Source organism: Adiantum capillus-veneris, chromosome 10 (assembly GCF_014529385.1).
Source record: "Adiantum capillus-veneris isolate H3 chromosome 10, ASM1452938v2, whole genome shotgun sequence".
In the NCBI taxonomy this organism is placed as follows: domain Eukaryota; kingdom Viridiplantae; phylum Streptophyta; class Polypodiopsida; order Polypodiales; family Pteridaceae; genus Adiantum; species Adiantum capillus-veneris.
The window spans coordinates 45,941,712-45,954,907 of NC_140940.1; the positions used below are offsets into that span (position 1 = coordinate 45,941,712).

The window sequence follows — 13,196 nt, forward strand, 5'->3', positions numbered from 1 at the left end:
CCACTGGCGCTATTGGGGGGTTTCCGGGTGCGTGAGCAATCGCTGATAGACTGCTTTAGACGTGTAAAAAGTAGCGTGTATATGCAAGGCCATATGTACAAAAATATGTAAGTACATGCATCTGGGGTATTTGAAAAGTGGTTTTGAGTTTTAAAAAAGATGAAACGTGTACACATTGTGAATAGCCAGGTTCGCGTGATAGGAGTCGGGCACATGTACATGCCTGGATAGGGTATTGGGACCTTAGATATGGTTCCAAGTGGTTTCTTTTGGTTCTAGGGAATGTGTTTGAGCTTTCTAGAATGTGGATAATTCAAGTGACAAGTGTGGGAAAATTCTCATCCTGCCTGAGAAGTTTGACACATGCGCACTAATTGTCTATTTTCAGCACTCGATCTGCAGTGATGCGTGCAGCACCCTAAAAGTGGTCAAACATGGAATGTGGGGATGTGGAAAAGTCAGGCCATCATGATCAGATGATGGCTGAAGAATCATCTGCAAGATCTACATGCAAGTTTGTAATGTAACATTTATTCTCCACATCCATTAAAGAAAATACATAATATATATAGCGTAGAAGATGGGGCGCAGGTGCAAAGTTGTTTGGAATGTCTGCTAGGTACTATTGTTGTCCTTGGTTTCAAGCTGGACATGTATGGGCAATGGTGAGCTGATCATGAGTGCAACGAATTCTAACTCATGTGGGCCTTCTGTGCCGTGTGCTGATCTCAACATTTTGTGAACTTGAGTACTATATAGAAGATAGAGTGAGAGAGGAGAGGAAGAGAGAGTAGACAGAGAGATGGACGTAGAGAACGGAGAGAGGTGCGGGAGAGAAGGTAAGGGAGAGCTGACACCAAGTAGAGGGGGAAACTCAAATTTGAATCACACTCAACTGCACACTTGTACAATACAAAGGGGAGTTCCTTTTATAGGCTTGGATAAGCAATATAGCCGTTATAGGATAAGATATCTGTGGTGAGGTTTGAGCTCCAACTTCTTAGGTGTAAAGTGCAAAGCATTTTCCACATCCCCCCTCAAACCGAAACCATAACAGAAAGCATAGAGCATTTCTGAGGAGATCCTCTTCAAATGCGAATTCAAAAATAAAAAACTATGCTGAAATACAATGAATGTTGTTGAAGATGAAGCTAGGGAGCTTCCGAACCGGCTCTTGCTGAGCAAAGAATATGTTTCTCGGGAGAAACTGCTTTGGTAAGGAAATTGGCGACATTCTATATGATAGAGATGTATTTGAGGTGGATGAAGCTGTATTCTACTAGTTCCTTGATGAAGTGATACGTGAGCTTGATGTGCTTTGTACGCTCGGTAAGCTAAGGACTCTTCGCCATTGCAATTGCTAACTGATTGTCACAATGTAGAATGATTGGAGGAGTGGCACATGGAATTGGAAGTTCTTCTAGGAGTTGGTGAAGCCACAATGCTTCTCGAGCAGCGAAGGATGCTTCTATATACTCTGCCTCGGGAGATGATAGAGCAAGTGAATTATGGCGCTCGCTTCACCAAGAAATAGCACCACCTGCAAGAAGAAATACATGCCCAGAGATGCTATGCATATTCGGGTCTTGCCCGGCCCAATCGGCATCAATAAAACCTTTGAGTTTCAATGGTGATGAGTGGTGCTGACGATAATAGGTGAGAGAATGATGGAGAGTGTGATGTAAGTAGTGCAGTGACCTCTTTTCAGCGAGACCATGGCACTTGTGAGGTGCCTTCATATGGCGAGATAATACATGAACAATAAAGCTAATGTCAAGCCTTGTGCATGAAATGAGGTACCTTTGCTGGCCAATGAAGTGAGCATAGGGAAAGCTTGGCATAGAATAAGTATCATCATCAGATGGTGGCAGAGATGTGAATAGTTTATGCTTGACAAGCAGTGGAGTAGAGAATTGTGCGTTAGAAGAGAGAAGACCATACTATCTCCAATGTATTTCTGTTGTGAGAGCTTGATGAATCTGCCATTTGGATCCTTGTTGACCTATATGCCCAAGAAGTAGTTCATAGGGTTGTTTTCATGGATTGGGAATTCTTCCTTGAACATCTCCTCAACATGTGAGACATATGTCTCATCACTAGCAATGATAGGAATGCCATCGACATAGACACCAATGGTTGCCCATCCATGAAAGAGAGTATGATAGAATAGATTGGGGTCAGAAGTGCATTGAACCCATCCCCATTTGATAAGAAAATCATGCAAGAACTTAGGTCGATTAGAGTGTTGATTAGATGCCTTGAGGGCTGAGGATGAAGAGGAAATGCTGATGGGAGTGATAGTGTTTCTACAAGTAGTAGAAGTAGGCGGGGTTGAGTATGAGGATGAGACTACAATAGGTGAGTGTGCCATGCTTAGAGGCAATGAAGGAGAAGCTGAGGGGCTGAAATGAGGGCTGTTTTGGGCCGTTTTTGAATGAGGTAGGGGGATGTTTGTGTGTGGAGCAGGAAATGGTGCAATGGATCTTGAGAAGTGGTGCTCATGAGATGTCGATTGGCGTGATACAGAGGGCTAAGCATGTGTGTGTGTGTGGGAATTGCTTATCATGTTTTGCTATTGTTTAAGGAGAATGGGGCAAACAAAACAAGCCAACCACTAACTATGAGTGGCAGTGGTGGATAGGGTGCCGTGATGAGCGCATGTGATTGGGGGTGTGTGCGTGTAGTTGCAATTGGCTGTCTGGAGTATTTCGCCATCATGCGTTTTTAAGCTTGTTTTACTTAAAGGGTTGATTAATTGGTTGTGGCTTGTGTTCACATGAGAGACCATAGGGTGGTTTGAATGGGTTTTAGGATTGTTGCAGCCATCAAGAACTGGGGTAGTGAGAAGAGGCTCAGTGGTCGATGAGGGTGGGGCTTCACCGGGGTGATTAAATAGAAGAAACTCGCAGAAGATTACTAACCTTGAGAGCAAAAATTTATGGGTTTTCGAATCGTAAAGGCGATATGCCTTGACGCCATCAGTGTCGCCATATCTGCAGAAGATAGTTTGGATGCTCTTAGGAGAAAATTTGGCTTGAGGACTGGTGAGCAGAGGATATGGTGGGGAACCAAATATTTTGAGATGGGTTATGTTGGGCGGGTGGTTGAACCATAGATGGTAAGCAATTTTGTGTGGTTTTTCATATGAGAGGTCTCAATTTTGAATGTAGGTGACAGTAGCTACGGCTTCTTCCGAGAATGTAATAGGAAGTCGAGCGAGGGCTAGCATTGAGCGGGCAGCTTCGTCTAAAGTGCGATTCTTGCGCTTGACGACTCCATTTTGCTGAGGGTGATTCGGAATTGTAAATTCTTGTCCAATACCATTTGATACACAATATTGTTAAAACTCATTGCTTTTGTATTCCCCACCATTGTTTGTCCTCAGTGCCTTGATTTTGTGATCCAGTTGTATCTCCACCGTAACTTTGAAAGCCTGAAATTTGATAAATGTTGTAGCTTTAATCTGCCAAGAAGTAGACATGAGTGTACCTTGTATAGTCACCGATGAAGATTAGGAAGTATTTGTTTCCAGTGAGTGACTGTGTCTGCATTGGGCCACTCAAGAGGTTGAGCTGTATGCGACTTTGACCTTGGAAACTTGAAATGCTTAGCTTTGCCCAATATGCATGCTTCACAAAATGTAATTGGTGTAATTGTGGTTGGCAAACCTACCACTAGCTCCTTCTGCTGCATATGTTTGAGCACTTGTTGCGAGACATGACCTAGTCTGTAGTGCCAAGTCAGTGTCTCCTCTTGCTTAGGAGAATTGATGACTCTTGAAAGTGCTTTGGCTTGGACTTTGCTAGAGCCAAGAGGATATAAGTGTCCTTCTTTGGGGCAAGATATAGAGAAAGGCTTGTGATTTGTATCAATTGTATGCAGGATTCACTTATCATGCGTGAAAGAAACTGTAATGCCCTTGGAGGTGAGCTCTCCTACTGAGATGAGATTCTCCTTTAGACCAGGTACATAGTATACCTTGTCTAAGTGAGCTATAGTGCCATTTGGTAGGGTAATGGCAACAATTCCATATCCTTGAGCATATTGAATGTTGCTATCCCCCATGAGGACTTCAAGTGGGTGTTGAAGAGGAGTGTAGTGTGCAAGCCCATCAAAATGATATGTCATGTGATGTGTAGCTCCAGTCTCTAGGTACCAGATAGAAGAGTTGTGATGTGGCTTAAAGTAACTGAAGCTTGCAACAAAAAGTTGTATAGAAATATCACCATCATAGCTTGAAATATTGGTGAAATGAGCATGAGCTTTGTGATGATAGCCTCCATTTATTTTATGTCCGTTGAATCCTCCATGATTACCACCATGATGCTTGGTTTTGGACCTGCAGTCCTTGGCAATGTGTCTGAACTTCTTACAATTGTGACATTGAACTTGACCATAAGGTGCATTTCTAAGGCGGTTAGAACCACCTTTATGCAACTGCCTTGAATTGTTGTAATGGTGGCTAGGACCACCTTTTTTGAAATTGATTTGAGTGGCTAGAGCCACTTGAGTAGAGCCATTAGATGGATCTCTTAAAGCTTCTTCCTGATGGATTTTGGATACAAGGGCTTGCAATTGCATTTGAGACATAGCTTGAGTAGTAACAAAGGCTCTCAAGCTTGCAGGTAAAGCTGCCAATAGAAGCATACATTGAAATTTCACTGAAAAATCCATTCCAGAGATTATAATTTCATCTAGCAGTGGCTGCCAATTGTCAAGGAACTTGACTGCAGATTGGACTTCTTACATAGTATTGTTTACAAGCCTCTTGATCAGGGAAACTTAATAAACAAGATCAGTGTGCTCATAGATGTTGTTGAAGAACTCCCAAATAGACTTAGAGGTGGATAGAGTCCACCCCATTTGGACTTGCCTATCCTCACAATGGAGTATAATCTCCATTTGAGCCATAATGTCCCTTGAATCACATGCCGAGTGTAGCTCCGTGTCGGAGGCGTACTCGTCTTCACTTGGTCTTATTTCATCTCCAAAAACAATCTTCCGCAGACCAAGTTTCTTCAAATATAGCTCCATTCTCAATTTCCACACATTGTAATTGTTCCCATTGAGCTTATCAATGGTGAAATACCTTGACTTGGTGGTTGCAACCATAGGTGGCGAGGCGCTAGTCATGCTAGCCGAGTAAACCTTGGAAGTGAGAGATGGGCGTAAAATAGGCCGTTGCTTTGAGAGAAGGCTATTAAAGTACTTAGGAGCTCAAGTTCTAAAGATCTTATACCATCTGAACTTGAGTACTATATAGAAGATAGAGTGAGAGAGGAGAGGAAGAGAGAGTAGACAGAGAGATGGAGGTAGAGAAGAGAGAGAGGTGTGAGAGAGAAGGGAAGGGGGAGCTGACACCAAGTAGAGGGGGAAATTCAAATTTGAATCACACTCAACTGCGCACATGTAATATACAAAGGGGAGTTCCTTTAATAGGCTTGGATAAGCAATATAGCCGTTATAGGATAAGATATTTGTGGCGAGGTTTGAACTCCAACTACTTATGTGTAAAGTGCAAAGCACTTTCCACACATTTTGTACCCTTTTTGGGACTCTGCCTCTTGTGCTGCGTCGCCCGATTTTTTTCTCTCCAATTGCAGCTCCTCCTCCACGCATGCTCATTATAATTCTTTATCTGCTACCCTAGAAGCAGCCAACCCTGGTGATCTGCCTCCCCTTGCCATCATAACAAACTACAGTAGAGACTCCCCATATATATCATAGAGGTGCTAGACCAGCGACATGTGTCTTTCGTGGGACACCTCTCTGCTCACCATGGAATTTTGTGCCTCTCTCCTCACCTCCGAGAGTTTCTCTCAATTCAACATCCCTGCCTCTGTCAATCTTACCGGCTTCGCGTACGATGCATTTTAGTTTTCTGTCCAAAATTTTTACCTATTCTTCGATTGCATAGATGTGGCTGCTGTGTCTCAGTATGTAAACTCTATCAACTGGCCACAGTACTATCGGAAGGAAGAAAGTGCGTATTGCAAGAGCCGTAGAATTATATGTCAAAATGAGCTTGCTACGACTTCTTGCCTTAGCCTTATTGCACCAGGCAAGGAGCTCAGGCTGCGTCATGACATGGATACCTAGGTGTGTTCCCATTATACATTTGGTTGTACGATGTCACCATCGAGTTATATAATTATGGAGAAAGGGAAAGTTCAAATTTCTTCGACAAATAGCTGGTGTACCAAGTGTAGGAACGTTGGGGGATTCTACCGTTATGAAGACCAATTTATAATCTCTAGCTTCTACTGCAAATACGAATACGATGATGTTTTCTTTTATTTAATTCACAACATATTTTTGTCAGTTTTCATTGTGCAAAAGGAGCTTTTTTCTCATAATTTTTGTTGTTCAACTCTAAATGTTTGACATGTGTCCTTCAAAAAGAGCTCCAGAATTTTTGAATTGGAAGAAGTCATGTCTTTTCAAATGCTATTTTTTAATGGTGCATTGATTTTTTTTATTTTTTTATTATGTTTATTAAATTTATTTTTTCTTATAAAAAAGCATTAATGTCTTTCTCATTTATTTTTTTTCAAAATGTTAATATGCAATGTGCACCTTTCACATTATTTAAGCGAGACCTTTGGAATATATAAACATTTTGTGATTATATATATATAATAAATAATACAATTTTATATTAAAACACAATAAAATTCCTTATCGAGTATGACACATGCATTGATGATGGGGCATTTGGACTTGTTGAGAAGCACATGCTTTCTAACATTTGAGCTCCTTATATGTTTCAGACAACTGGCCCTACTATCGTGGAATAATGCGATGCAACCATGCCTTTAAAATTTTCTTAGGTGTATTGGTGGTAGCTTTGATGTTGGCTTTTCTAGGATTTTATTATTTTGGCAAGATCAGAAAGATTTTCCATGACCCGGTCTCGAGATTGTCGCATCTAGCAATATATGTGTTGAAGAAAGTGTTGAGACGCTTGCAAGAGTCCACGTATAGGCCCAATCTTTCAATCATTTTGAGGGATTTGGAGGGTATCACCGAGCGGACCATGGAGTACTCGTATAGCTCCATTCCATCCGCAACACAATCATTTAACTGTGTTGTTGGTGAAGGCGGGTTTGGTGTGGTCTATAAAGCGACACTTCCCCAGCAGACGTGTACTATGACCACTACCAACAAAGAAGGAGCTACTACTGTAGTGGAGATTGCTATGAAGGTGCTGGAGATAAGGTCAAAGCACATGAAGAGACAGTTTTTGAATGAGGTGGTTACTATAGGGCGAATTCATCATGTCAATGTTGTCAGGTTGCTTGGCTTCTATGTTCAAGAGGATCATGAAATGCTTATATATGAGTATGTGGCAAATGGATCCCTCGATAAATGTCTCTTTACCACCAAAAGTGCTAATGTTCATGAAGAGATAATTCTTCATTGGGGTCAGAGGTACGCAATTGCATTAGGGTTAGCAAGGGGATTAAGCTACTTGCACGAGAAATGCCGACACTGAACAATACATTGCGACATCAATCCACAAAACATAATCTGGGATGAAGCCATGAGGCCCAAGATTGCAGATTTTGGTTTGTCAACGCTAATGGGTAGAGATGAGAGCCAAGTAGTGACACTGGCGAGAGGAACTTCGGGTACATGGCACCATAGTTTTGGAGGGAAGGATAAAGCACACCAAGCACAAAGTTCGATGTGTACAGCTATGGGATGGTATTGTTGGAGTTGATCAATGGGGACAACGCAATTTTGCACTTCAAGATGCCAATACAGATAGTATGTGCTACTTCCCAGTAGTTTCCTTTGACGCTGCCATGCAAGGTAATATGGTGCTCATGCTAGATCCTCGCTTAGGCATCTCTGTGCAAACATCACACGTAGAGGATGATGGGGCTCATGGCCATCAAATTTGGACAACAGCTTTTGTAGCTTTGTGGTGTATCCAGGACCACCCTGCAAGTAGACCATCCATGAGTGAGGTGGTGCAATATTTGGAAGGCACAGTTTCCATCTCCAAAAGCCCACCTAAACCAAACATCTCCACCTCTCCACCACTTAATTCTTTCGCCATTAGTAGCCATCACATACAGGAGTTTATACCAATCAGTGTCGGTCGATGATAGCCCATTTGTGTCAGCTTCATCATGGCTGCACATTGAAATATGATGAATTGTTTTGTGTTTTGTTGTACTTAAAGGGAGGTTTTTGAGAGCTGAAAAACATCTATACTGTGGTTGTGCTTTTGGAAGTAGGTGATCACCCATCCATTGCAAGTCCTAATGGTCATCAAGATAGCTGGTGTATGTATATGCATGTGTATTATAACAAAGGTAGTTTGTTAGCCTTAAAATGTTGGTCACAAAGAACAAATTTATGCCAGTGCAAGCATGTCTTTCAAGATCTTTATGATGTAAAAGTTAAAATCGTTGTAACGGATCCTCAATCACTTTTGTAGTTGAGTACAACAAACCTTACAACACAATCACCACAAAGATGGAGTCACATAAAAAAGTTGTACTTTTGAGCTATTGTTGTCACTTGTATTGTACATACTGAAATTCCTACAACATCCTATGGGTCTTGTGGGTGGGACACCAAGCCTCACCATATCCATGGTAGCAGGTCGAGAACCACACACACCAAAGATTTCACTATGTGGAATGTAGCTAATCCAACTATGCATGGAGGTGACAAGAGTTAGCTAACCTAACCTGGTCCAACTTGCTAATTCAAGGTGCTAATCTCACAAGTGTGCATCAAACACCAAAATCTAGTTTAGTTTCTCGTAAGCTTCAAGTGATGCTTTGTGATAGCTACAAAGCACCAAACACCAAAACCTAGTTTACTTTCTTGTAAGCTTCCAGTGATCATAATATTGATAATTTCTCGTTTTGATACTTTGGAAAAATCATGCCTATTTTATACAGCCTGTTTTTAGTAGCTCAATTCGGGCACCAAAAGCACTCTATAGCATCCTTTAAGCGATCTTTATCTGCTCCTATGCTCAAAACTTGATGTAGATGTGTGAATCATGCAATACAAGACAAAACAAAACTCGAATAATCATATTCAAGATTACACAGAGCTATGCTTGGAATCGCATTGTCACACCATACGAGGGAGATGTGGAGTGAAGCAAAAAAGTAAACGCAACAATAACAGTAGTCGTATGCTCACTTTGTATTATCCAAAAAAAATTAGGTCAACGCTACAAAAAAATAATTTTATACTTTATTCTATGTGGGTGGCTCTTTGTGCAGGATCTTCCACATGCACAAGTGGTGGAGTTCAAGCTCTTTTTCTACTCTCTCACTCACCTTCTACGTTCCCTTGGCTTTTCTCTTTGTTGCTCCTTTGTTATTTGAGGGTGGCTATGTGTCTTGAGTTGTTTCTTGTTGTTCTAAATCTTCATTTTCCCCTTCACCTTGATGGGTGGGTAACTCAGTGACGATAGCCTCTTCTTAGATTTTTCTAACTCGGACTAGCCTTTTTCCTATGCCAATAGATGTTCTTGTTGCCCATCGTGGTGGTAGTGGCTTATCAATATCCACTACATTAACCAGCCAATCATTATGAGTAGGAGCGGATGACAAGTGTTCAATTTCACCCACAGCATGGTATGCCAATCTGTAATGAATTTGGGAGCTCCAAGACATGTAATGGTAGAGGTTTTTTCCAGCCTTGTAAGTTCCATTTGCACATATTGTGCATGATTGATAGAAAAGCTTCTTTTTTTCTTATAAGCTTGAGTAAATGTTGATGCCATTGCATGTGTTGGGCATGTATATTTGGTAGCTGACTTCTTACTCGTGAAATGGAAGTATTGGTGGTATACCCTTAGGGAATTCGTCACTTATTTCTACTTCAAATCAGCAAAGGATGCCCACGGTCTCAAAATTATATTAGTGGTTGAGAGATGGCAGTGTCACATGGTTTTTCCTTCTCTTGGTAGATTCAAATCCCTAGCCATTATATCCTTAGTGAGTTTGAACTCTACTAGAGTATTGTTGAGTTCCGAGATTGTTTTTGAGCCATCTTCTTGGATAGTCGGGAGAAACTCATAGGCCTTTCATAGTCAACCCCGCAATGTGGTAATAAAGCCCTTGAGTCCCTACCTTCTCTAGTAGTGGTTTGACACTTGGAGACTTTCCCCAATTTGCTGTATCCTTTCGTAGTAGACGCATTTCTACTTTTTTCCATGTGTATTTTTTACGATACTGTGATAGATAGTGACCTATTGAGCTTCTAACTGTTCTTTTCTAGTTCATTCACATTCACTTTGCTGAGTAGTTCTTCTTCTAATTGGTAGGATTGCACCGCTATTAACTTGTCCTTTATATATTTCTTCTTGGGAGTTGCTAGCATAAAGAATATGGCTCTTGCATATACACCAAATAGATATTTTTATCTCCCCATTGGTATTTTGCAAATATAGATCCTGCGACACTTACAGTTAAACCACTAGAGCTCATGCAAGGAAGAAAAACTTCAAAAACTTAAATTTTGTAACTTCAAAAATAGTTGTGACTATTTTAAATTTGTGTATATGTACATGAAATTTGTGTTACTCTTTATGCTTGGATGCATTAGTGTGTATGAAGTTTGGTTGAGTTTGGAGCTCATATGTGAGAGTTATGCTCATAATCCTATCTGCTTTTCTACTCTCAGGCTGACTTAATGATAACTTGTGATAGGCATGTTCATTTTGGATGAAGCTTGGTTTGGGGACTCTATGCTTGATTTATATGATGGTCATGTAGTGATTCTACGTAGATAATCGTCTCCAAAAAAGGTGTGCTTATTTTTCATCTACCCAGATTTGTGGAATTTTTCTGTTACGAGTATTGGTAGGTGTAAGTGGTAGAGTGTGTAGAATTCCCATGGAATTTGGTGTTAATTTGAATGCTTGTCTGGGGTCATTGTTTATGAGGTATGGACCTTGTAGGTGTTTCATGGTTTTCAGTGATTCTACATAGATAATCGTCTCCAAAAAAGGTGTGCTTATTTTTCATCTACCCAGATTTGTGGAATTTTTCTGTTATGAGTATTGGTAGGTGTAAGTGGTAGGGTGTGTAGAATTCCCGTGGAATTTGGTGTTAATTTGAATGCATGTCTGGGGTCATTGTTTATCAGGTACGGACCTTGTAGGTGTTTCATGGTTTTTAGCCTAAAGTTGGCATTTAGAATTGACTAGGTAGATAATCCATGCTTATACATTATGTAGGAAAAAGTGTTGGAGCAAAAAGTGAAAAAAATGACAACTTAAAATAGGTACACTTATTTTGAAATCCAACAAAAATGAACATTTTCTATTTCCTAGATTCCCACATATTCTGTAATGGTGTATTCAAGTGTTTTCATGGCATTTTAGTGGTCCTATGTTGTAAGAGTTTGTCCCTTTGGCTCACAATGAGTTTTTGGCTCACTATCACAAAATGATGCTTTACAATTTAAGAGTAGTAGAGTGGTTAAATCTCATTGGTTATTGCAATTCACCCCAACTTCTCCAAATATCTTTGGACTTTACACCTATCCATGGGTTCTATACAATATGTGTATGCTACAAATTAATTTTGGTGTGATTTGGTCAAGTAGTCTAGTAGGTGTGTGAGTTGTCCTACCTAGACTTTTTCATTTTTCATTGTGTTGCATGGAGCCATCCCACTAATCTTCTACCGATACCCAACTTAAAAACACTTCTTCTTAGGATTAGGAACTAATCCCTCATGTTTGAACCAAGTAAAAAGCCTCATGTCGTGCGTATGAGCCTGTAGGTGTTGCCAAAAAGTCTCTCTCTCTCTCTCTCTCTCTCTCTCTCTCTCTCTCTCTCTCTCTCTCACACACACACACACACACACACACACACACACACAAAGCACAATGGGAAACGAGCTAACGGGTCGTCCTAGAGGATATACATACCTTGGATTCCCGATTTCCCCCAGCCATTAGCTTACCCACAAGACTCGTTTGCTCATGTAGTGTACCTTTGGGTCGAACATTTTTCAAATCTATTACCACCCAAAGCCTTTCTACTATCGGTAGACCCAGATTCGGTCCCTGGTCCATAAGGCCATTTAGTGATGTTGTTCAAAATTATCCAAAGATTTTTTTCTTTTTCCATCAGATTTTGAAACTCAGTGTTTGACTTCAAATTAATTTGATTCCAATATTCATGCTTTTCTATTTGTTTACTTATAAATTTTATTAATAAAAACAAATTAAATTACTAAAATGGGTGTGTCGGTGTGTGTGTGTGTGTGTTTGTGTGTGTGTAGACTTGGTTCAAGGCTCATATTTGACCTTTGTCTCCAATTCTTATTATGGATAGTATGGACATACATAGTAATTTGGAAATATTTGCACTCATATGATGAAAATATAGAAATCAATAACTCAAAAACATGCCGATAATTATGATCATCCTACTAATCATTAAGAAGGGCATGGGGTCTACGGCATTAGGCAAAATTTGGACTCACAAAGGGGCCCTTTAAGGAGTTTGACTTTACCTCTCTCTACCAAACCGGGTACATGGATAATTTTTTGCAAACAAACTCCAAAGTTGGCGGAGGTTTGACAGTTAGAATGTCCTCTTCAAGCTCTATCTACTGATATATAGCACGCCATGAGATTCCTCATATTTTAGAAGATCCTTTTTTTGATTCCTCATCATAGGTGAATCAAAAAAAGGATCTTCTAAAATATGAGGAATCTCATGGCGTGCTATATATCAGTAGATAGAGCTTGAAGAGGACATTCTAGCTGTCAAACCTCCACCAACTTTGGAGTTTGTTTGCAAACATTTATCCATGCGCCCGTTTTGGTAGAGAGAGGTAAAGTCAAACCCCTTAAAGGGCCCCTTTGTGAGTCCAAATTTTACCTAATGGGGGGCTCTTATTTGCCATGGGATTAAAAATGAGATTATGGAAGGAACAAATGTGTGGATGCCATGTGGACTGAAATAGAGGGTATGGTAGGGCTTAAAAGTAAGTCGTCAAACTTGTTCTCTTTTATAAAATATAAGGAAAAACTCTCTTATAAATTCAAAAACTAAACTTTCTTAAAAAGTTGGGGTAGAAACCAACCCTTTCTCTCTCTATTTGCTGCCAGTTTCTCCCCTCCTCTCTCCTAAAAGGGGGGCCCTTCAAAATTTGTTGATCATTCCATCCCTCTCTCTCTCTAATGTACCATCTCTCGCT

The 13,196-nt window shown here is 40.4% G+C and overlaps 1 pseudogene; it reads left to right on the forward strand.

The window, feature by feature from the left end:
- The first annotated feature begins 580 nt into the window (after positions 1-580).
- Positions 581-8,114, forward strand: LOC147448780 (uncharacterized; annotated as a pseudogene).
- The last annotated feature ends 5,082 nt before the right edge of the window (positions 8,115-13,196 follow it).